Raw genomic sequence first — 22,337 nt, 5'->3', positions numbered from 1 at the left:
TAAGATGGTGGGTTGCTCCAGCACAAGAATCCTGAGTTGACTGGGAGCATGGTTATGAGTGTTGAAATGGGTCGCCAAAGGTGATTTTGCGCTCTTGGTGCGAATGTTAATTTTGTGTTCCGTCAGTCTTGTTTTATTTTGCGTTCGGTTTTACCAACATAGGCCAGGCCACAAGGGCATTTAAGCATGTAGATTACGTTGCGGCTGTCACACGTGGCCGATACTTTTAATTTGATGGTTGTTCCTTGGCTGGGGTGACGAACTTCATTGCCTTTGATAATTGCGTTGCAATTGCCACAGTTGTGGCATGGTATGGTACCTTTGTATGCGAGAGATTTTACTTCGCTTCTTGTATTGAGTATTTCTTTTATGTTTCTTGTCCACTGATATGCAAACCTGGGTGGAATAGAAAAGATGCCATTAAAATCTTCTTCCATTGACAATAGTGGCCAGTGTTTGAGTATTATTTTTTTGATGCGATGGCTTTCCGTTGAGTACTTAGATATAAAAGCTGTTCTTTCTTGTTGTTTGATACTCTCTTTGGCTTTTAACAGGGATGACCTGTGAATGGTCGATGCCTTGGCCGTTGCTTGGTTGAGGATATCAGTCGGATAGCCTCGCTCCCGAAATTTATTGATGGTGTTCTGCATGTTTTCATTGTATATTTGATCCGAGGACGAAATCCTCTTGACTCGTAATAATTGAGAATACGGAAGATATTGTTTGAGTGAGGGCTGATGAAAACTTTGAAAGTGTAGTAAATTATTTCTGTCTGTGGGTTTGGTAAATACTGTAGTTTCAAGTTTGCCTTGTTTGTTTTCAATCATGACATCCAAAAAGGGTTGTGTTGCGTTTGTATGTTGTGGGTGAATTGAATTCTGTCATTGACCTTGTTCAGATCCAAGATTGCCTCAGTTAGAGTTTGTTTTGATCCTTTCCAGAGGATGAATATGTCATCTATGTACCTTTTGAATAAAATTAAGTTGTCTGTCCATGTGTTGTTATTCAGTATATGGTCCAGTTCATATCTGTGCATGAACAGGTTCGCGTACGCCGGCACCGCGCAATTTCCCATTGCTGTACCTGAGAATTGGATGAAATACTCCTGGTTCCACTGAAAGTAACTGTGGTACAACGTGAAATTTAACAATTCTAAAAGGAATATCTTGAAGTTTTCTTCCATTTCAGTTGACATGAGAAATGATGCAACTGCTTCCGTACCAAGGTTGTGGGGGATTGAGGTGTACAAGGATTGTACATCTATGGTACAGAGTAGCATCTCCTTAGTGTATGTGGTGGTGTGCTCTTCCAGGATGTTGAGAAAATCGGTTGTATCCTTAATATATGTGGACATTCTTTGCACTATGGGTTGCAAATGTTTGTCAAGGTACCTTCCTACAGTTTCGTGAATCGAATTCACGGTGGAAACAATCCTTGTACACCTCAATCCCCCACAACCTTGGTACGGAAGCAGTTGCATCATTTCTCATGTCAACTGAAATGGAAGAAAACTTCAAGATATTCCTTTTAGAATTGTTAAATTTCACGTTGTACCACAGTTACTTTCAGTGGAACCAGGAGTATTTCATCCAATCCTCAGGTACAGCAATGGGAAATTGCGCGGCGCCGGCGTACGCGAACCTGTTCATGCACAGATATGAACTGGACCATATACTGAATAACAACACATGGACAGACAACTTAATTTTATTCAAAAGGTACATAGATGACATATTCTTCCTCTGGAAAGGATCAAAACAAACTCTAACTGAGGCAATCTTGGATCTGAACAAGGTCAATGACAGAATTCAATTCACCCACAACATACAAACGCAACGCATACACTTTTTGGATGTCATGATTGAAAACAAACAAGGCAAACTTGAAACTACAGTATTTACCAAACCCACAGACAGAAATAATTTACTACACTTTCAAAGTTTTCATCAGCCCTCACTCAAACAATATCTTCCGTATTCTCAATTATTACGAGTCAAGAGGATTTCATCCTCGGATCAAATATACAATGAAAACATGCAGAACACCATCAATAAATTTCGGGAGCGAGGCTATCCGACTGATATCCTCAACCAAGCAACGGCCAAGGCATCGACCATTAACAGGTCATCCCTGTTAAAAGCCAAAGAGAGTATCAAACAACAAGAAAGAACAGCTTTTATATCTAAGTACTCAACGGAAAGCCATCGCATCAAAAAAATAATACTCAAACACTGGCCACTATTGTCAATGGAAGAAGATTTTAATGGCAACTTTTCTATTCCACCCAGGTTTGCATATCAGCGGACAAGAAACATACATTTACGCTTTTTTCTTATCCTGTCAACTTTCACACAGCGATATCACGTTTTAAGAAGGATGGATTTTTAATCGTTTTAAGTTTGTCCTTTGCCCCACGCTTCTCGCGTATTAGATTTCTTCACTTTCAGTCACGTCTTGTCACGTGATTTTTCAACCCATTTAGGTAACCGGGATTTCCGCATTCCATCCCGCCAGCCTTCTCCGAATACAGCTAGCCGAGCACTCGCGATTTACGTGGTGAGTAACCCCGATAGCACCATGAGACCAGAAATTAGACCGGCAGGGCGACTCGCTTTAAAACGCCCACGGTTACATAGATCGCACCTTTCTTTTACAGATTCATCTTATGCCTCGCTGCGTAACTGAATGCCGATCGACGTTTAGAAGGTACCATTCTTTCAACCCACCACCTACCTTAGTAGTAAGGGCTTGACACCTCGATCACGTTTCGTACTGTATTACGCTGTAGAGTAATTTTACATTTTCGTTTCTTAGGACTGATCGTTTTGGAAAAAGCCGAATTTCCAGCTTAACTTTTGTGATCCTTAAGGTAGGATCTACACTCCCTCTTCGCACCCAGTTACACACTGCTCCCAAGCTTTGTGTTACCAGTCACACAAAATATTTATTGCTCCCGGCACCATCCAACCCAATTCACACTGTTAGGATTTTTCCTACTCTTGAATGTTCTGTTTTTTGCTAATATCGCTTATGTGTGTATTAATTTGAAAAAATGTCGTATTACACGTGGGTCAAAATGTTCAATGCAGAAACAGCAATGACCTTTAGAATGCTACAGATAATGACAGGATTGTTCTATCTTGATATGTTTCTTAACATTCGCAACAAATTATTGCATATATTAATTTTTGTGTATTTTTCTTTATTAACAGTACAGCTAATCCCCTGATGAAGGGCCTTCGGCCCGAAATGCATTGGGAAATCATAAATGAATCTTAAGAATTGAATGATGATTTTTTGAAACTTTATGAAATGTAAGATGTGAAAACAACGTCAAGACTAAAAAACCTTTTTTTCAATAAATCTTTATTGATATAAAAAGCCATAACAACTTTTTTTGAAACTTTATTTATCGAGTGCATTTGGTGACGCTACCCACGTTTGGAATAGCGTTACATAACGCATTGACTGTTCCTTCAGCCCTCAAAGGATTACCAAATAGCACCTACTGACCTCAAGTTACAAGACTTACCTTCTCTCTGAATCAGGAGTGCGATTATTCTACTACCACACCATTATTACACCCAATTGTTGGCCACCCTTCATCTAGCGTCTTGATGGTTCATATCGTCATGAGCCCCTTGTCCTCTAGGAGGTACCCAATAAGCGGCAGCTTCTTTTATCGGCATCATGCTATCTGGTTTTTCCACTGGGGGTCCTGCTATTTTAGATGTCCGGTCCTTATCTATACGTCCTTGTTCCACGAGGTGACGGAATACTTCCAGTGTGGATAAAAAGAGTTCTGTAACATCGTTGTCGCCTTCATCTCCGGTGTCTACCTTCCTATAGAGAGCCACTAGTCGCTCGTGCCCTACCACTTGGTACTTCTTTTCATATGCAGTAAGAGTGTGGTAACAGAGACGTACAATAAAGTATTGTTTGTGGTTTTCAACATAGGAGTTGCACATGTCAGTTACATACTCTTCTGTCTCCTTCCTATCTATGAGGGATTTAACTATTTTATCAATGCCTGCTCGCTCATTTTTACTTAATTGCGGGACCCTGGGCACTCCTTTTTCTTTTGATCCTACCTCTACTACTGTATCCTTTGATGAGGCATTTGGTGTGAGTGACTCGGTGGGAGCAGAGGCGGTGGAGACTGAGGCGATCGTGCCATCTCCGGCTATACTTTGGTGGTCCTGGTGTAGTACCACGGGATGAGTAGGGGTTTAAGGGGGTGGCATGTATATGATTGGGGGACCTAACAATAAATCATCATCTACCCTTTGTTTTGCTGGTAACTCGGGGTAAAGAGTCGAGGACGTTCTAACAGGGCATTGACCTGATATTTTTGATTCCTGTTCCTTTTTATCGATTTCCTTTTCTTTTAGTTTTTCTTCTAACCTTTTACAGGCTTGGTAAGCTGATTTTCGTGTTTCTTTATCTTGTCTAGCTTCGTCTCTTTTCTTTCTTTGAGCTGCCTCTTTTCGTCGTAAACCAAAACTGTCAAGCATGGCTGGTCTAGTTTTTTTTTTGTGGAGAGCTAATTCTAACGTTTCTATTTTAGCGGGATCGAAAGATCCCATCAGTGGCCACTGATTTACCCGGTCCTTCCTAGTATATTTATGCCATAGTTTGCTATAAGCTATGGTGGCTAATCCATACTTTACGTACATGTCCTTGTTAGGGGTGCCTTCCTACAGCGCCGGCTGACTGACCTCTAACAAGCGGTCCGGTCCAAAACAATTACAGTCAAACAATCTAGGAAAACAGGCATGACGTCTTTATCGGTCAAAAATGAATATCTCAATCAATAAATTTAGACAAAAAGTCTGCACTACCTGTCCTTCGCTGTCTGCAAAGAGAGAGAATATTCCTATTCTTCGTTGTTTGCAAGCAGGAAATGTCTCAAATAACTCAATATAAAAAGGAATACTAGTACTTCAATCAAACTATTAATCAATCAATCAATTCAAGTCGTTCTTTCAAGACCTTACCCGGACTGATGGACAGTTCTTCGTCTTCCCCTTCTAGCGCGTGGTTGTCCTCTCACTCCAACAATCAATGCGGCGTTCCTCTAAAGTCCCAGTCAGGACCGCAGGTCACTCGAGAGAGGTCCGTTCAGAACCCGTGAAGTTCAGTCGATCGGCAGCCAGACGAGGGTCTTCTCAGGCAGGTATACCTCAATTGTTTAGTCGTTCACTCCGTCGTCAGGACCTCTCTACCGGACCCACGCGTCGCTGATGGGCCCCAATGTTTGGGCGCCGATTTGTGAAAGGCAGCGAGTCTTCTAAGACCCTCATTGCTGCCCGGTGCAGGGTTCCACCTCTAATTCACTTAGGGTTCACTATCAAAATAATGAGGCAGGCGCTGGAAGACAAGAAAAAGGTTTATTTCTCATGAGGCGATCACGTCAACTGCAGACACCGGGATGTTTGAGGGAGGTGCTCTGCTGATAACTCCTTTGGCTCTTGCTTTTTTACAGGTTTTACACAATGCATTTGTTTCATCAACATGGTTACACAAGCTTGGAGTCCCCGCCCCGGGCAGGTTGCCACACAAGCCCAACAGTAATTCTCTTCCCACCCAGGTCAAAAAGACAATCTTATCTTGCAGCTGGACCTTGCTTCAGGGTCTAAAACATGTGAGACCGGCCAGATCTAAGAGTCCGCTCTGTTGATAAAAACAGGTCCCATTGTTGGTAAAAACAAGTCTTGCTGTTTGCAGTGCAATAGATCATGTTTGCAAGAGTCTTTTTGGTATTTGGAACCTGTTTGTGTAAAATGGATGTAGAGAGAGGTAGAGTGTCCAAGGGTTTGCCTGTAAACAGAGATAAGAGGAAAAACGAGTTTGTGGCAGCAAGTGGCACTGAGGTTTGTCATGCCAATAGAGTTTATAGCCAAAAAAACAAAAGAGGGGCCCTGAATCTAAAAATGAATACAAAGAGGGAAACAACCCGCCAGGGCGAGAACACTAGAGAACAACATGGAAGGGGGTGTTCCCTAAATATCAAAAGAGCAAACAATCTGATCATGCATTCAGCTTACCCACAACACCACAAAGAGAAAAAAGATATTTATTCAGAAAAAGCTTTTTATTATTAATTTTTTATATATATATAATTTTCATAGAACATTAATTTCATTTAGTCTGTAAAAAAGTATCTGTTGAGTTTTTTATACAAACAAACAGTACAAAAACTAGGACACGCAGAAATAATTTCAAAAAAGGGGGCACAGAATCCATTCACTCAAACACTCAAACAACCTTTTGTACAATCAGATTCATACACAAACATTCACATACATATCGTCACACACAGAAAAGCGCCGACGCGCGTTTCGGACAAGTGCCATAAAAGGCTTCCTTCATCAGGGCGCACTTGTAATGGAAACAAGACAGACGCAATGAAGGACGTCTGACACAGTATGCTGGAAGGCGGTCCTAGTAGCATCAGAGACTGAAGGTAGGTGTTCTAAGGGCCCTTAGCGGCAGGACCAGTGGACGAATTTCACATACTTGATAGGAAATAGACTTTCCGGAAAACATTTTTTTTATTAAAAAGCAGTGTCCAGTGTGTGAGAGCGCTCAATAGACGATCATAATTTGGAGCATCACATTTTAAAGGGCCTGTAGAGTATCCAAACAACGTTTCATGGGGGGAACTTGACCACCAATATAGGTCAAAGGGGCAGAGCATACCATCCAGGTGTCTTTTTAACTGTTCCACGCCAAGTCTGATAAAACCTCTCCCAGTGGATAAGAATATGATCTGAGGGACCAGGAATCTGTATTCGGGTGACCTTAATAACAGGGTCGGGTCGTGTCCGTAAAAGATACCAGGACAGCGTTGATGTTCTCACAGTTTAGGCAAGGTAACAGATGCAAAGGCAATGTGCCTGATATTAGCCCGTAGGTCCGAACTCGATGGAATCCACGATGGACTCGGCAGAACGTGCTCCTTCCCCCTGTGACTGAAAAAATGCGCCGTTTTTCTCTTTGTGGTGTTGTGGGTAAGCTGAATGCATGATCAGATTTTTTGCTCTTTTGATATTTAGGGAACACCCCCTTCCATGTTGTTCTCTAATAGAGTTTATAGCCCCTAGCACACATACCAGGTCGGTCAGAGGATCAGAGGGTTGCTAGTAAGGGCAGGGTGAAACAAAGGTGACCAACAGAGTACAAAATGGCTGCAATAGATTAAAATGACTGCAGCTTATGTGCACATAGAAATTTCCACCAGACAAGATGTCGCAGGTAATGTTCACGATTGTCATTTTGTTTTTAACACAGTGGTGGTTCCACCATTCCCCAGGTGGAATGCCATAACTCTGTCCGATCCTGTCCATAAGTTCATTCTTCTCTTGCTCCCTTGCACATATCACTTTCTGATTCTTAGTTTACACTTCCTGTGTTCTCGCTACTAATACAAATCTCTTTCTCTTCCTCTCCATTTATACTTGCCTCTTTCTCTAGCTTTTTTTTGCAACAGTGCTTCAACCGGGCAGGTACTCAGTACCTACATTTTTTTTGTTTGAAAGGGAGAGTACAGGAACTTCTCAGCACTGATGCAATATTTTTCATGGGAGAGTACAAGCACTTCCCAATAACAAATAGGTACTGTGGGACAATGAATACCGTCACTTCTATATTTCAATTTCAGACACTGGGTTATACCTGTCCCTCCCTCTCTTAACATGTTTATTTATTAGCCTTTGTTTCCAGCTTTCACTTTCTTCATCATTTCATGTTTCTTTCTTTCGTCTGATTATACTTGCCCTCTGCATATACTTGTTTTTTTTCTTCCTCCTGATGACTAGGCCTGTCAATTTTCCAGTATACAGAAGTCCTGCATCCTCTTCTCTCTATTACCGCTATCTAGTCCTCCCAAGTGTCACTCATCAGGGGTTACACTAATTCATTCTGGGAATTTCCCATCATTACCACAAGGTTCCAAGATGCTCATGCAAATCAGATGAGCTGTGGCATATGTCCCCACCTCTGATTCATCTGTTCTGAGTTTGCATTATTCCCATCCCTTTTTGCCATGGGCAGTCAAAGGGCAGAGGGTATTTTGAATCCTCGTATGATGACAGTTGAGCCCATGAGGTTATCCTAATTGGATCTCACTGTCATGCAATTTGATTGTTGCTTGCTGCGTGGGGCTGGGAGTACATCCTGTGTTACGTGTGGCGCTACCTAACTCTTCTTGACTGTCCTCGGACTTTTACTGGGCTATAGCTGTGCTCCAATGAGCTATGTTACCCTCACACTGTGAGGGGGCAGAACAGCAGCACCACCGGGCTGGCACTCACAGGCATAGTTGCTGAGACTGCTTGGGCACTCCAACCTCTCCCTAATAATGTTCGTCTCACAGTGCTAAGGCCTGCTGATAGCTGCACCAAACCTGGCCACCTGAACAGTCAGACATCAGCATTGAGCTTGCTCTGCCCTTGGCATAGTGCTCTGCACCCTGAGCTCGTAGTGCTTCTCAACTCCTAACCATCAGTGCATGCCCCCTGATCACCTGTAGGGTGTGACTGTGACTGACTGGGCGCAGACAGATCCATTGATGCTCAGCTGATACTGACGAGCCAGTCCAGTCAAGGGCTTGGCTCCGGGAACATGAGCCGTTCTCCTAAATGCCATAAAGTCACTGAGGCAAATTGCTAGTGTGTGTTAAAACACACACTTCATGATAGAGGCGTGGCACCTCTGCACGCTGGACCCTGGAAGAGCCCTACTGTGGAGGCCATGTATAGGCCTGTGCAAAGGTTGTGTATAAAGTATTGTACAATTATTGTTTACTCGACTAGAGTGCACAGACATTGAATATGCCCTTTTTAGGTCTTGCCTGGTGTTGGAGCGCACATGCGCTCTTCGCCTGCGAGAGCTATAGTAAACAATATGAAGAAGAGAACTTTAATCCATGCCCCTCTGTCACAACCTTTTTCCATTGGCTTAGGTAGTGATTAATGTATTTTCTGTACATCTGGTTTGCTGGCTGTCGCTTTTGTTGACGCCCTTGCAGTTTTCGGATGCCTCCCGTGACGAGCACATCTGTTTTCACTCAGCCCTACGGCAATGCAAATAGAAGCGGCTGAATGAAAACAGATGGCGAGCGTGAAGGCAGCATTTTGCGCCTGCACCACTCGTTTTGTTTTACAATCGCGATCGCTTTCACTGACGCTTGTTTTTCTCTTGCCTGACCCTCAGTCTCCAGATCCACCCAAAAGGCGCATCAGTTTGTCGCGAATCAACATGAATATTGTTAAGAGAGTGCAGGGCGAAATGCGTGGTCATCGCATTGTTAATAGCATTTTGAAGCATAGAAAACACGGTTTTGGTTTATTCATTGTAAGAAGTATAACTCGCTGCTCGGCTGTGTGGTGATACCTGCTAGGATGCCAGGGAGAGGGGAGAGCGGGTTGAGGGTGATGCTTTAAGTGGGCACGAGATAAGTTGACAGAACAAAATGTGTGCGTCTGAGCAAAACAGCTTATTTTTCTGTGGCGCAGTTCATTTCTTTGCCAAACTTGGTAGCTTTGAAAACGAGATACGAAAGCACTGGGTGGGTTTAACAGTGTTACATAAAGACCGAGAGATCCTGGTTTTGCTTTAAAAAACAGCTTTTCTGTTGGCACATTGGCACCGTTTGAGGGCAGCTGTTTTCGTGCAGCTACAATCAGCTTTTTTGTGTACTCTAGTCAGCATTCCGTACTGTGTAGCTCGCTACATGTCTGATAACACGCCTCGGTGCCTCTCCGGGGCATGACGAGCTGCATGTACCAATGCAGTCTCAATTACGGAAGCCAGCAGATAAGTGAGTTAACTTCAGGGCCCTCGCTCATGGCGAGGCTTCGAAGCGCTGTGGTTTGGAGATTCTCATAATTAATACACGTGAAATGTGAAACTCTTGGTAACAGCATTACTCTTTTATGCTAAAGCTAACAGGCAGGGCTGCCCAGGGCTCCCTTTTTGGGTCATCGCCGTCGGTTACATAACTTTTGTGGCTTGGGGGAGGACTTTGTGTTTGTTTGAGGCCTCGACAAAGATGTGTTTGTGAACAAGGGACGTTTTGTGGGATGAATGAGGGGCCAGCCAGGGAGCAGCTTTTCACTGGGGCGCCCTCCGTGACCACTCATCTGAAGGTGCCGGACCGCAGGGCATGGCTCGGAAGGACTCATCTGCATGTAAAAACATGTGAATAAACTTGATTTTTTCGTGTGTTGGAACAGTTGGCCCCTTGATTGTGCCCCCTTTGCGGGCGTTGAGGGTGATTTCAGGGATCAAATTGAAAAGACACAGTTACACCTCCCATCCCATTTCCAAACCGTTGACGGTAACTAGAATGATTCAAAGGCTTTTGCATGGCCCTTCCTGGGTATAAATGTGCTGTTTCATATCATTACACCCCCTAGCGCCTGGAGTCCTCTTGTATATATTCAGCATACAAGATATCTGATGATATTGAAAAATAAATCAATGGGGCCTCTCAATTTAAATGCTAGTTAGGGTTATTTATGTTCAATCCATGTAATCAGCAGAACCAAATGAGTTCCACCCATCTGGTCAAGACTGATTTACATACGGCTGGATCTGAACTGAGGTGGCGAATTGAGCTAAAGAACGATGATGGATTCAACCCAGATCTGTGACTGGAGTGAGTGTCTGAAAAGTTTCAGCGCTCCGTCCATCATCTCCTTGTGTTTGCCTTGTTCACCCATCTGGCAAAGCCAGAATATCTGGGCTTCTATTGCAATATGTTTTTTTGGTGTTTCAGAGCTCATTTATTTACCATAATTTTTCCATCCAACATCACCATTAAGGGCACTCCTGTTCAAGGCGGAGCAGTCGCAAGGCCTACCTTTTAGTCAGGATTCAACCTGTCTCTGAAAGGATTCAGGGGGCGGCATTGACTTTAACTCAAGGTCATGCTCTAGTGACCCGAGGAATGACTTTGTAAACACCGGCAATTACTCTTTCTGGGGTATCTTTTTTTCTTCAGGGGTGCTTGGAATCTCCCTGTAAATTTGTATTGCAATGTTTAGTTTGAGCCTGGGCAGCGCATGCGCTGCTCTGCGAGCCATGCTGTATTGGAGAATACACCGGAAGCCCCGCCCACTCTCACCCATATTTGTCATTCGCTTGTGTCATTGTCTTTCATAAATGCTGGCTTCTGATTCGTGTATAGGCTTGTTAGTTCCTCCTTAGTACCGCCTTGTCTTCATTTGTAACCTCACATTGGGACTGGCCCTTTTACTTTGGTTGTTACACAACACTATTTGCTTTAATAGTTTCTCCTACTGCAGGCACTACATGCTTTCCTGCAACATTGCGGTACAAAAGGGGGTGTGGCAGGGTATGCTCAGACGTGAGTCCCTTGCTCACTTTGCCACTGGATTCTAGCAAGCCGGGCTGAAGATGGCTGGAATGCCAGAAACCGGTCCTCGGAAGCTTGTTTCCGGTCCAGGGAAGGCATGTCTTGGCAGTTCGGGCTGGACTGTTCCCATGAGGCACTGGGTCAGACTGATTTGCATATAGCCATGTCTGAACTGAGGTGGCAGAGTGGGCTAAAGAACGGTGATGGATCAAACCCAGATCTTTTGACTGGGTGTGAGTGTTTGATTGGTTCAGATGCTCCGTCCATCAGCACCCCCTTTTGTATCGTTCCTGCAACATTGAGCACATTCAGCACGCTTCCACTGGGCGATTTTACAAAAAAAAGCATTTGTTTGTCAACATGACAAACAAATGCTTTTTTGGGGAAAAGCGCTGACCTTTCTTTAGACATGGCTCGTCTAAAGAAAGGGGCGTGGCCTCTAGTGAAAGCGCAGCATGGGGCGCTTTTAAACAACAAGCATTTGCAATGCAATAGGTCTCGCATTAAAGAAAGTTTGACCTATTGGTATTGTAAATGACAATGCCTTTTATTAATGCAGGGTTTTTAAACACAAATAAAAGGCATTGTCATTTACAATGCCAATAGCTCAAAATCTCGCAATTGCGAGACCTATTGCATTGCAAATGCTTGTTATTTGTATTGGAGTAATTTACAATATCCATGTGTCTCTCTTTGTAAAGAAGAAATGCAGCAAGCAAGATTGTTTGTCCTGCAGTGCAAGTGAAATACTAGAACATTAACAAATGTTTTAATGTTTATCGTTTTATTATTGCATCCTCTTTTTGATACCTGTGGTTCTGATTAAAGCCATCATGACCTTTAAGAACCAGAACACAAAGTAAATAAAAACGGACTGGACACATATGGCAGATTGACAGCTCAAGGGATGGCAGTGGAAGGGAAGAGAGGTTGTATCACTGATCCTCTTAGAGGCGGTGGATCATAGGATGCCATGACTGGGACTCAGAAGTTTACTGAGCACTTTAGCTCAGCACATGCATCCTTCAGTGTGGTATAGTCAGACTCACACTCACATGCAGTCAGCAGGAGGAACACAGGGGCAGCTGCACTGATGACAATCTCCTATTGTGCGACCTTGCCAGGTTATCCTCTTTCATGGCGCGATTTTGCCCGCGTACCCATCTCCTGTGCCTTACTGTGCCAGGGTGCTAAGACTGGCTGTGATACGCTGCTCCATCAGACCTGTCAATTGCGTACCTTAACTAAGCACTTCGAAACGCCACAAAATGTTCTTTGTAGACCAAACTGGAGAGCGATTATTTAGACACATATCTTTTTTGCTGCTCGTGACAATGTGACATTCAAAGTATCGCATGTAAGGCATGTAAATGTCATACAGAGGGCAGGCACACTCCAAGCTTGGACATGTCACACATAAGCAGCCTTAAAAGGTGGCAGCGATGGGCATCTCCCTCACGTCTGCTCTCGATGGTGTCTTTCACCTTTGTTTACACCTTTTTTTATTTTTACACCTATCTTTCCTTGAACTCGCCACATGATGCTCCTCTCTCGTTCTGTTTCCGCCTTTCTCCCACTTATGCTTCTCTCTTTCCCTGTTTACACCCCCATCCCTTTACCTCTCTCTCGATTTGCACACTGTTCCATCTGCTCTTTTCTTGCTTCTCCACTGCACATGCTCCACCCGGGCCTCCCCGACAGTTTTACGTTTAAAACATGCGTGTGTCATTCCCTACTTGCTTCTATCCCTGCATTTTCCTCCCTTCTTATCCCTTTGCCGCCCCTCCCCCACGTGCCTTCCCCTCCCCGCCTCTCCTTGTAAAGCTGCATAGCATGAGGATAAATAAAAGATAAGGGTATCGAAGCAGAGCCGAGAGTGCTGCTGCTGGGTGAGTCATCAACAGCTATGACTCACCGGGGTGGGCTCCGCCGCTGCACAGTCCCGGGGCTCCCTCCCCGCCAGGCCTCGGCCGAGCAGGCAGTGCGATGCAACACGATTTACTTGCTTGGCATGCCACGTCAGACATAGTAGCGTAACAAGGGTGCCAGGGGCCCTGTGCAAAAAATGAAAAGCAACCCCAGCCCCGATCCAGTGTTTTGGTAGTAAAATAGTGTCAGCATTTCATCATTTGGGTGAATTGGGTCCCTTAAACACCTGGGCCTCGGTGCCACTGCGCCTGTAGCACAATTGATAGTAATACCTCTGGTCAGACAGGTAATATCCGTCGTGCTTGTAAGAAGTACTCATCCACCAAACCCTAAACCAGGTCCTTAGTTTGCACTCCATGTTATTATACACAGTCTTTCTTGCGGTGACGCGCACACTCTGCTATCTGTGAGGTTCTTCTATGCCCAGACGTGGGACCAGGCTCGCTTTGATACTGGATTCAGGCTAGCCTGGCTGATGAGGCTTGATACCCCCAAAACCAGTCCCAGGATGCTTGTTTTGGGTCCAGGGAAAACCTGGCTTGGCAGTTTATGCTGAACTGCCCCAATGAGGAACAGTGTTAAGACTGATTTGCATATGGCTGGGTCTAAACTGGGGTGATGAAGTGAGCACAATAACGATTGATTAAACCCAGATCTGTGACTGGGGGTGAATGTTTGATTTGTTCTGCATTCCGTTCATCATTTGTGTGTCTTTTTAGCTTTCTCTCCTATGAGAAGGCAGAGTTTTCCTTTGGTGTCACCGCTACCATTTTAAGGATAAAGGATTCATATTTGGAAAGATGAAGTCGTATAAAATTTGTATCTCCATGACGCTATATTTCATAATGATTCTGGGACATGGAACGAGGACTCCAGTTTACAAGAGTCCCTGAGGTAAACACATACATATGCAGGTCGACAGATATAAGAGATACACTGGCAGTGTCTCCTTCAGTACTGATATTGGCTCAAAAATGAAATAAAACACACGAACGAGTACAAGAACGCAAAGAAAGTAATCAGGGCTCTATTACCAACTCAAGCTTGAAATGGGACACTGGCGCTCTCTCAATGATAAAAACATTTATGTTGTTCATCAACTAAAATAGATACAAGACTAAGGGCCCCATTAGGATGTCGCGCGGTTCGCCACCGCCATGCGGGCGGTGGCGATCCGCCGGACATCGTTCCCCGCCCGCCACCCATTTCCCCCCGCCATATTACTATGGCGGGGGGGACCGCGGCGGCAGAAAGACCGTCCTCTGCTTTCCGCACGGTAAAGGAGTTGACCAGGCGAAAAAGGGTTTCATATGGTGGCGGTGTCTGTTAGACACCGCCATCCATATTAGGGTATGTACGGGGACATGCTTTGCCGCCACGGAAAGGCATGCGGGAATGTCTTGTGGGGGCCCGTTGCGGGGCCCCAGGGACTCCGGGGGTTTGGGGGGTGCACATGGGGGGTACCTATGGTACCCCCCTGCACTTCACTGTACAACGTGGCAGGCACCACGTGGTGCCTGTCACGTTGTGCATTGAAGTGCACAATGTGTATTTTTAGCATTGCGGTGGGCGGTGCTTTCAGCACCGCCTGCCGCAATGTTAAAAATGCGGGATGCGCCCGCCAGTGTGGCTGGCGCATCCTAATGGCCCCCACGGGACCGCCACCCTTATGGCGGGCGGTCGCGTTTTACGTTGGGAGGGCGGGCTACGGTAGAATTTCAAGAGTTTAGTTTAATTCATTTTTGAAAAATGTGGGTAATAGCTCAGCATTGAGGGAGCATTCTAACTGTAACCTGTTTTTCAATTGCATCTAGTTTGGGTCAACACAGATGTCACCCGCTCAGATTGGAGAAAGATTACAGGAGATAGAAGCAAATTTGATACACCAGCATAGTGATGCGCTCCTCCAGAAAGGTCTTTTGATCTTAGAGGAAGAGAGATGGAGGGTCAGCTGAACGTTTGAGACTACTGTCTGCCCAGTCCGTTCCGTGGCAATGAAAGCATCTAAACACGCCTGCAGGAAGCATGCTCACCGCTCAACTCATAATGGCAGTAGAATAAAGGGGGGTAGCCACATGGATTTAAAAGTGTTATTAGGAATTGATGTTAGGGAGAGACTAAAAGAACAGGTGAACATTTGAGCATCTGATGCTCAAGAGCTCTGAAACTGCAAGGGTGTGCCCCTATTAAGGTGTAAAGTGGATGAACAAGGAAGGCCTATTCATACAAATCAGGGATCTTAAAGATCTAGAACCAATCTGGCCAGACAAAGTGCCTGCAGCAAAATGATAACTTACCTTTAAAAACTCACATTTGCGTTTGTTGATTATTTTTTTTATTTCACTCCTTAGTTGAAATAAAGAGAAAGTGCTACCTTATGGGGTACACTGGTCAGAACCATGGGAAAGAAAAATAATTCAGGCACGTTTGGATTGTGGGCAATTTAAACACAAAACGTTATTCTAAGATTATTAAATTTGAAAGTAGGCAGTCAGTTACCTAGTCTGGTACGTGGCACATTATAAGGGGGTTTAAACTAGAAAGTCCACCATCCACCGGCACAGCTATCATTGGCGCAATAGGTGCAATGGCACTAGAGCCAAAGGTTGTGAGGGGCCGATTGTGCCCCAATTTTTATATATATAATAAATGCATGTTAGGCATTAAGAAGAGATCGGAATGGAAAAAGGCCGGTATTCCTGCCAATAAACTGCAGTGGCGTGCGTCCTTGCTAGTGGATACAAATGAAATCATATTTTACACGGCAGGCCAGCCATGGAGGGCAGCACCACCCTTGGATCAAATATGGGGCTGTAGAGGTATGAACTATGCACACCTCATTGCGGGGCAACAGTTATGGAATTATACCAGGCATTCTTCTTTTCTGAGGCCCACTGGAGGGTTTTTAAATGTGTGTAAAATAAACTGATTTTGCAGCAGAACCCCCCGAAGGGAAAGAATGTTCCCAAACACTACAAGATCCAGCACGCCTAATAAATACACTCACCTGCGAGAGGGAAATGATGTCATCAGTAAAGTTAAAGGTGCTTGGGGAAGTCTGCGCATTCTCAGAAACAGCCTATGATTAAGGAGCAAGCTTGCTCCGAAACGCGTCAGGCATTAAGAAGAGATCAGAATGGAGAAAGGCCGGTTTTCCAGACTATAAATATTTGGAGGAATCAACTGCTGTGGAGTGCGTCCTTATATATAGCACAACATCCTCAGTTTACCGGGGGGCACCGACTCTGCAGGGCGGGCTCAAAGGTTGCAGGAGCAGAGAATCTTGCATGTTCAACACTTCAGGAAAATAGAACCCCACTCCGACTTCTGTGCAAACAAGAAACTTTATTCGTCTGAGGCAGCAGTAAATAACTAAAATCCTGACCGGTTTCGGCGTCACCACGCCTTGCTCACAGGTGAGTTCAATATTTCCCATGTGGTCACGGGGCCATAGGATCAACTACAAGCCCCAGCATGCATCATCATTTCTTTGTAATCACGAGGCATTGCATAATATTTATGTTGACATGAATATTATGCAATGCCTCGTGATTACAAGGTAATGATGATGCATGCTGGGGCTTGTAGTTCCCTCATTTTCAGTTCCACCATTCTGCTCCTGCACAATATGCACATATGTGCAAAAAGAAGTCCGCTTCATTGCCAGTGTATACTGTGCCAATGTATGCATCTAATTTTAAAACATTGCCTTTTACATGTTTATAAATGTATTTTTACTTTGAGGCGCGCCTCGCAGCCCCTCCCCAACACAGCTTGCATGTCTTCATATGCAGGCATCACATGCCTACTTAATTAGCTTTAAAAAGGGCCACACATGTGTGCTCATGTGTGAACATGCATCCACACGCATGTGAGGCCCTTTTCATATTATTTTTACGTTTGTAAAAACATTCACATGCTCATAAGTAGCCAGCCATCTTTTAATGTTTTTTGTAAAACTATATCACAAAATGTATTCCATGTAAGTGCACATCTATGTGCTTGAACATACATACACAGGATGCAATTTTGAATGTGTTTTGTAATAAAGTGTTAAAAAAATCAAAAACAAAAAGTGCATTATCAAGGCCAAAATGTCTGCACCCAATGCCAGAACCATTAGCTTTTCCAGTGGTTGTTACTTTATCAGAGAGCGTGGAATGGGGTTTGTTTTACAAATTGATTGCCACAGATTGGGTCAGATTTATAATATAATACATGGTATTCTGCAATTCGTGTATAAAAACCTGTCTCTAATTTCTTTAAAATAGGCAACTTGTGATGCACCCAGTTGCTTATTATAAAGAAATGACATAGCCGTTCAACTCTACTAACTTATTACAGTTACGTTCTGAAGTCACAATGCCGGCTGCCAGATCCAGTAGTTGAGGAGAAAGGCAGGCCAGGTCATGAATCATAATTAAAGCAGCTGTTTTAAAAATGAAAATGAAATGTAGGATTTCTTGTTCTGCTCAGTTTTTCTAGATTTACAGTGACCAGAAAGGAGATATTTATGGAAACATGTTTATTTTCTGCACTCCTTAGGTGATTACAGTGGCGTTGCTAGGAAAGAGAGGGAGCAGTCCGCTGTGGGTAACACTCTTTTTGGGGGCAGCATAGGTGAGCAAGTCATGTCTGCCAACTATCACCATCCCACCGCCTCTGAGAACAAGTCACCCGTCGGCCCCACCCCCTCCCTGGAACAAGTTGTCCCCGTCGGCCGCCACCCCTCCCCCGCTCCTACCTGCACTGGGTGGCAAACGTAGGGCCTGCCCTGGGTGGCAGTAGGCCTAGCTACGCCACTCGGTAATAATATATATAAGTTAGAATTGTTCTGCAAGTTTCCACTAATTCCGAGCTACTGCACTTTTATTTTTAACTGACTTGTATTAAACTGATTCTAACATCATTTTGTAACTAATATCTGACAGCTTTTTTCATGTGTATAATTTTGCACTAGAGATTCTATATTCTCTATGTTTTGTAATATGCTGTCTCTTTCATATGAAAGAGCTACGCACCAAGAATATATGACGTTACAACGCAAACAATTGCAATGCATGCCTTTATAATGTGGTTTTTACATCACAACTCCCATTACATCGTATGATTTTACAACGAATGCTATTACAACGCATTTTTAGAAAATACCATTACAGCGCATAATACTTTTAGGGCAACAGCGGGGTAAGTGTTGGATAGTGTAGGGTTAAAAAGTACTATTCCCACTCCAGTGAGTGCAACAGTAGGGTAAGTGTTGGCTAGTGTAGTGGTAAAAATTACTATTCCCACTCCAGTGAATGCAACAGTAGGGTAAGTGTTGGATAGTGTAGGGGTAAAAATTACTATTCCCATCCACCCCAAAACCCATACCCACCCTAAAACTAAAAAATCTCCATTACTTACCTTATAATGCGTTGTAATGGCATGCGTTGTAATGGTATGCGTTATAATGGCATGCGTTGTAGTGACATGCATTGTAATGGCATGCATTGTAATGGCATGCGATGTAAAGGCAGTTGTGCTGTAACAGCTGCATTGTAAAAGTAGTGCGTTGTAATGACTGCGTTGGATTGGTTGTTTCCCACGTACCAAGGATTTGAGTTGTTTGTGGGAAAGGTGATGGCGTGATATGTGTTATAATGGATAAAGTACCCTCTGCCATACATTAAAAGGGTATTGCAAGTCACCTCGGGGTGCCATGATCTTATAAAGGAACTTGGTTGTCAGCTTTGTTCCTGTATATGGTCATGGAACTCCTCTGTGACTTGTAATATCTTTATAATGTACAACAGTGAGTACTTTATCTCATATATATTGCATTATATAACGTCCCCAGATGCTCTTTTGGCCATGCAAATTGTCTTCTCTATTTGTTTAAGGACCCACAACATTCTATTGATGTGTCTGCATCATGGACACAGGAAGACGTTGCTTCTGGTAACTAGTCGAGTATGAACAACATTAATTTCAGCAACTAGGCAGTTGAACTGTTTATTTGATGCTCAAAGGAAAATTAAATCTGTGCGGAAATATGCATCTCAAGACACGAAAGGTTTATACTACAATGTTCTAGTACGTTTTAATCTTGCATTTCAAGGGACAAAGACGCTAAACACAGAGCTCGAGTTTAGAAAACGTTTGTGCACACTTTACTGTGACAAAGAACACAGACCACAACTCTTCTCTGTAATGTTTCTACAACCGAGCTTAATAAATGCCTACCTTCTAATGATAGAAAAAAGCGTAAGAAAACGAAATCTATGCTTACTTCAAAGTTGACCTTGCTACATAAGAATGGCAGCATTATGGCCGGGGATACGACAGTCAGGTGAGGAAAGTCCACACAGGGACAGGGGTCTAGAAAAGCCGTGGCCCTGTATCACACCTCACTTTGAGCATTTCATAAAACGTCACCTGCTGCTCTTTGGCCATGCAAATCATTTTCTCCATTTGCTCAACAGCCCATGATATTCTTATGTCATAATCACATTTTAACCACTGTGTATATTTTTCGATTTTTACTGAACGTGTATGAGCATTGCCATCGGCATGGATCTGGGGTGGTGAGGCAGGCGGGGAAAAGTGTTGTGAAGGTAAGGGAGTCTAAAAAAAGAAAAATACCCTTACCTTCTACCTACCATGTCTCTCCCACGTCAGGCCGAAGTTGCAGAACTGGAAGCACATCCAGGGTCCCCCGAGCTAATCACAAAGCTGCAATGGAGCATTTTGATTGGCTCCCCTAAGCCAATCACAATGCTGCAATGCAGTGTTGTGATTGGTCTGAGTGCCATAGTTCAGTGCTCAGACGGGGACTGGGAGAATGAGCATGTTCTCCACCCAGTCTGTAATGCAGCCTGGGTGGAGAACCTGCTAGTGCACATGATTGTTTGGCCGGACTTCTGAGGCCCACTGGGGCCGACCAAAGTGTCATGCGTACTTCAGTGTGCCCACCACTCCTCCCCCTGCTATGATTTGTGAACAGAGCAGCCCGACCCACCCGCCAACCTGATGCAGCAGGACAAAATAAAATGACAATAACATCAAGTTATTATCATTGTATTTATTCTTTCTTTCACTGCTTCAAATCAGTGGGGTAACGCTCCTCCGCCTTAGCGATAGAGCCATCACTTTGTATAAGTGTCTACCGTTTCAGTTATTACTTGTCGGCAACCACGTTCCAAGGCAGAGACAAAGTCACCTCTTTTTGCTCAATGGCTGACGGCTGACCTTCTCGACCTTGTGCAGACGCTGCACTTTAAGTGGCCACCGTGCATCACTATTGCACTGGTGTCTAACGTCTTTCTTGAAGGCCTCAGAGGAGTGATACTCAAAGTATATCAGGTTATATCAGTGCATTGAGAAGTATTTTTTTATAAAGTGATAGTTTCCAAACATGAAATCAGAAACATTTATTCTTCTCCCCACCCTGACAATAATGCCAATATTAAACTACGAGGCAATTCAGTTGCTTTGTGCACTCTTTGGGTGGCTGGGGTTCCTATCATACATGAATAACATTATAGTCAGGGCTCCCTGTTTTCCGTTTTGACTGATTTTTACAGATAAATACAGACAGAAAACACTGTCTTTCCTATCTGTATTTATTTTTAAAAGTGGAAAAATACAGATAATTAGGCTTCTTTTGAGTGACTCTCCATGATGAGATTAATGACTGTCAGGCCAATGGCTGTACATATTGGCAGCATGGGGAGTTCTTTTTTTTTTTTTCTTGTCAGTCAAACCACTTTATTCGGTTAAGTTAAAACCATAAAAGTACAAACACAGAAGGACAAACATATATGTGCAAAAATACAATATAAAGTGTCCACAGTATAATACAATCCGGCAATAACAGTCTATGTGCAAGAAAACCCGATACAGTACTGATCAGGTAAAGTGCATTCCAGGACAAAAAGTGACAGTGCATCCAAGAAATTTGATATGAACCTCATTAAAAATATCAATCATAAAAGCAGTTTTCAAAAGATAAATTCAAATAGTCTAAAACCTCGTTAATTATGGGCTCTCATCGCGGCTATTTCTCAACCGCACAGCTGCCATAAGGAAGCTTGCTATATAGAAAATCTCATTGGGATCATTTAATAGCTGTAAATACAATAAGGCTGGCTTGACTTGGATAAAACCCTTTCTTTTTAGTAAGGGGAAAAGAAACCTCTTTCTGATGTCACTATACAAATCACAGAACATTATTAGGTGCATTGTATCCTGGACTGAGAAGTTATCGCAAGTGCATGGCCCTAGCTCTTTCAGCCTGCACCACCCCTTAGAATTCCCTAGCGAATGGTGAATTAAATTAAAACGGAAACGTGTAAGGAGTATACGATGAAAAGCTCTAGTCACAATTTTCAGATAAGGTTCCATCGACGGTGTCGTTTTTAAAAGATAATGTGCTTTTACCGTTACTTTTGTCAACTCCAGTTCTTCACGTTGTACTGCCCATAAATTTAAAAGCTGTTTCTTCACCCCGCTGGGATCCGTTCTTGTGATCGCCCCGGGATCATCAAAGACATCCTGTCGACCAACTGTTGTCAGTGTTTCCCTTACATAAACAAGCCACCTGATTTTGTGTACATAATCCAAACTGAGACAATCCCTGATCAGTCTATGATTTAGATCTAATTCGGGATTTATCCATAATTTAAACCAAAAAATACCTGGGGCCAGCCTGAGTGTGTCAGTTATATTATCCGCCCCCAATTCCTGATGTACGGCATAGGTGGGTGTTGATTGGGGAACCGATAATATACCCCGTAAAAATGTATTCTCCTCTAGCTGTATCCCCTCCATGGGTCTATACCCCCAAATAGAGGAGCCATATGTGGCAATTGCAATACATTTAGCTTTATAAATGTTCATCATTGCCTCAACAGGTTTGGTTCCCAACCGTTTTGCAAACCCATTTACAGCCGCAATTGCCCTAGCCATGCTATTAACCTTAAGTTTATGTTGAGCAGCCCATGTGCCATTCTCATCAAAGAGAACCCCCAGGTACATAAAAGAA

At 43.6% G+C, this 22,337-nt stretch overlaps 2 long non-coding RNA genes across 2 annotated transcripts in view; one reads left to right on the top strand and one right to left on the bottom strand.

Annotated features, from left to right (window-relative positions):
* The window catches only part of LOC144753547 (uncharacterized), a 34,029-nt gene extending 17,617 nt beyond the window's left edge, over positions 1-16,412 (bottom strand). The window contains exons 1-2 of the long non-coding RNA XR_013594405.1: positions 16,320-16,412; positions 4,998-5,370 (exon numbers count right to left, since the gene is read on the bottom strand). This is a non-coding gene — a long non-coding RNA (uncharacterized LOC144753547). The remainder of the gene's footprint in view (positions 1-4,997; positions 5,371-16,319) is intronic.
* The window catches only part of LOC144753546 (uncharacterized), a 124,444-nt gene continuing 118,432 nt past the window's right edge, over positions 16,326-22,337 (top strand). Inside the window, exon 1 of the long non-coding RNA XR_013594404.1 lies at positions 16,326-16,728. This is a non-coding gene — a long non-coding RNA (uncharacterized LOC144753546). The remainder of the gene's footprint in view (positions 16,729-22,337) is intronic.

The sequence above is a fragment of the Lissotriton helveticus genome, chromosome 5_1 (assembly GCF_964261635.1).
Source record: "Lissotriton helveticus chromosome 5_1, aLisHel1.1, whole genome shotgun sequence".
Taxonomy (NCBI): domain Eukaryota; kingdom Metazoa; phylum Chordata; class Amphibia; order Caudata; family Salamandridae; genus Lissotriton; species Lissotriton helveticus.
Note: the sequence above shows the minus strand (reverse complement) of the source record. Positions and strands in the feature narration are given on the sequence as shown.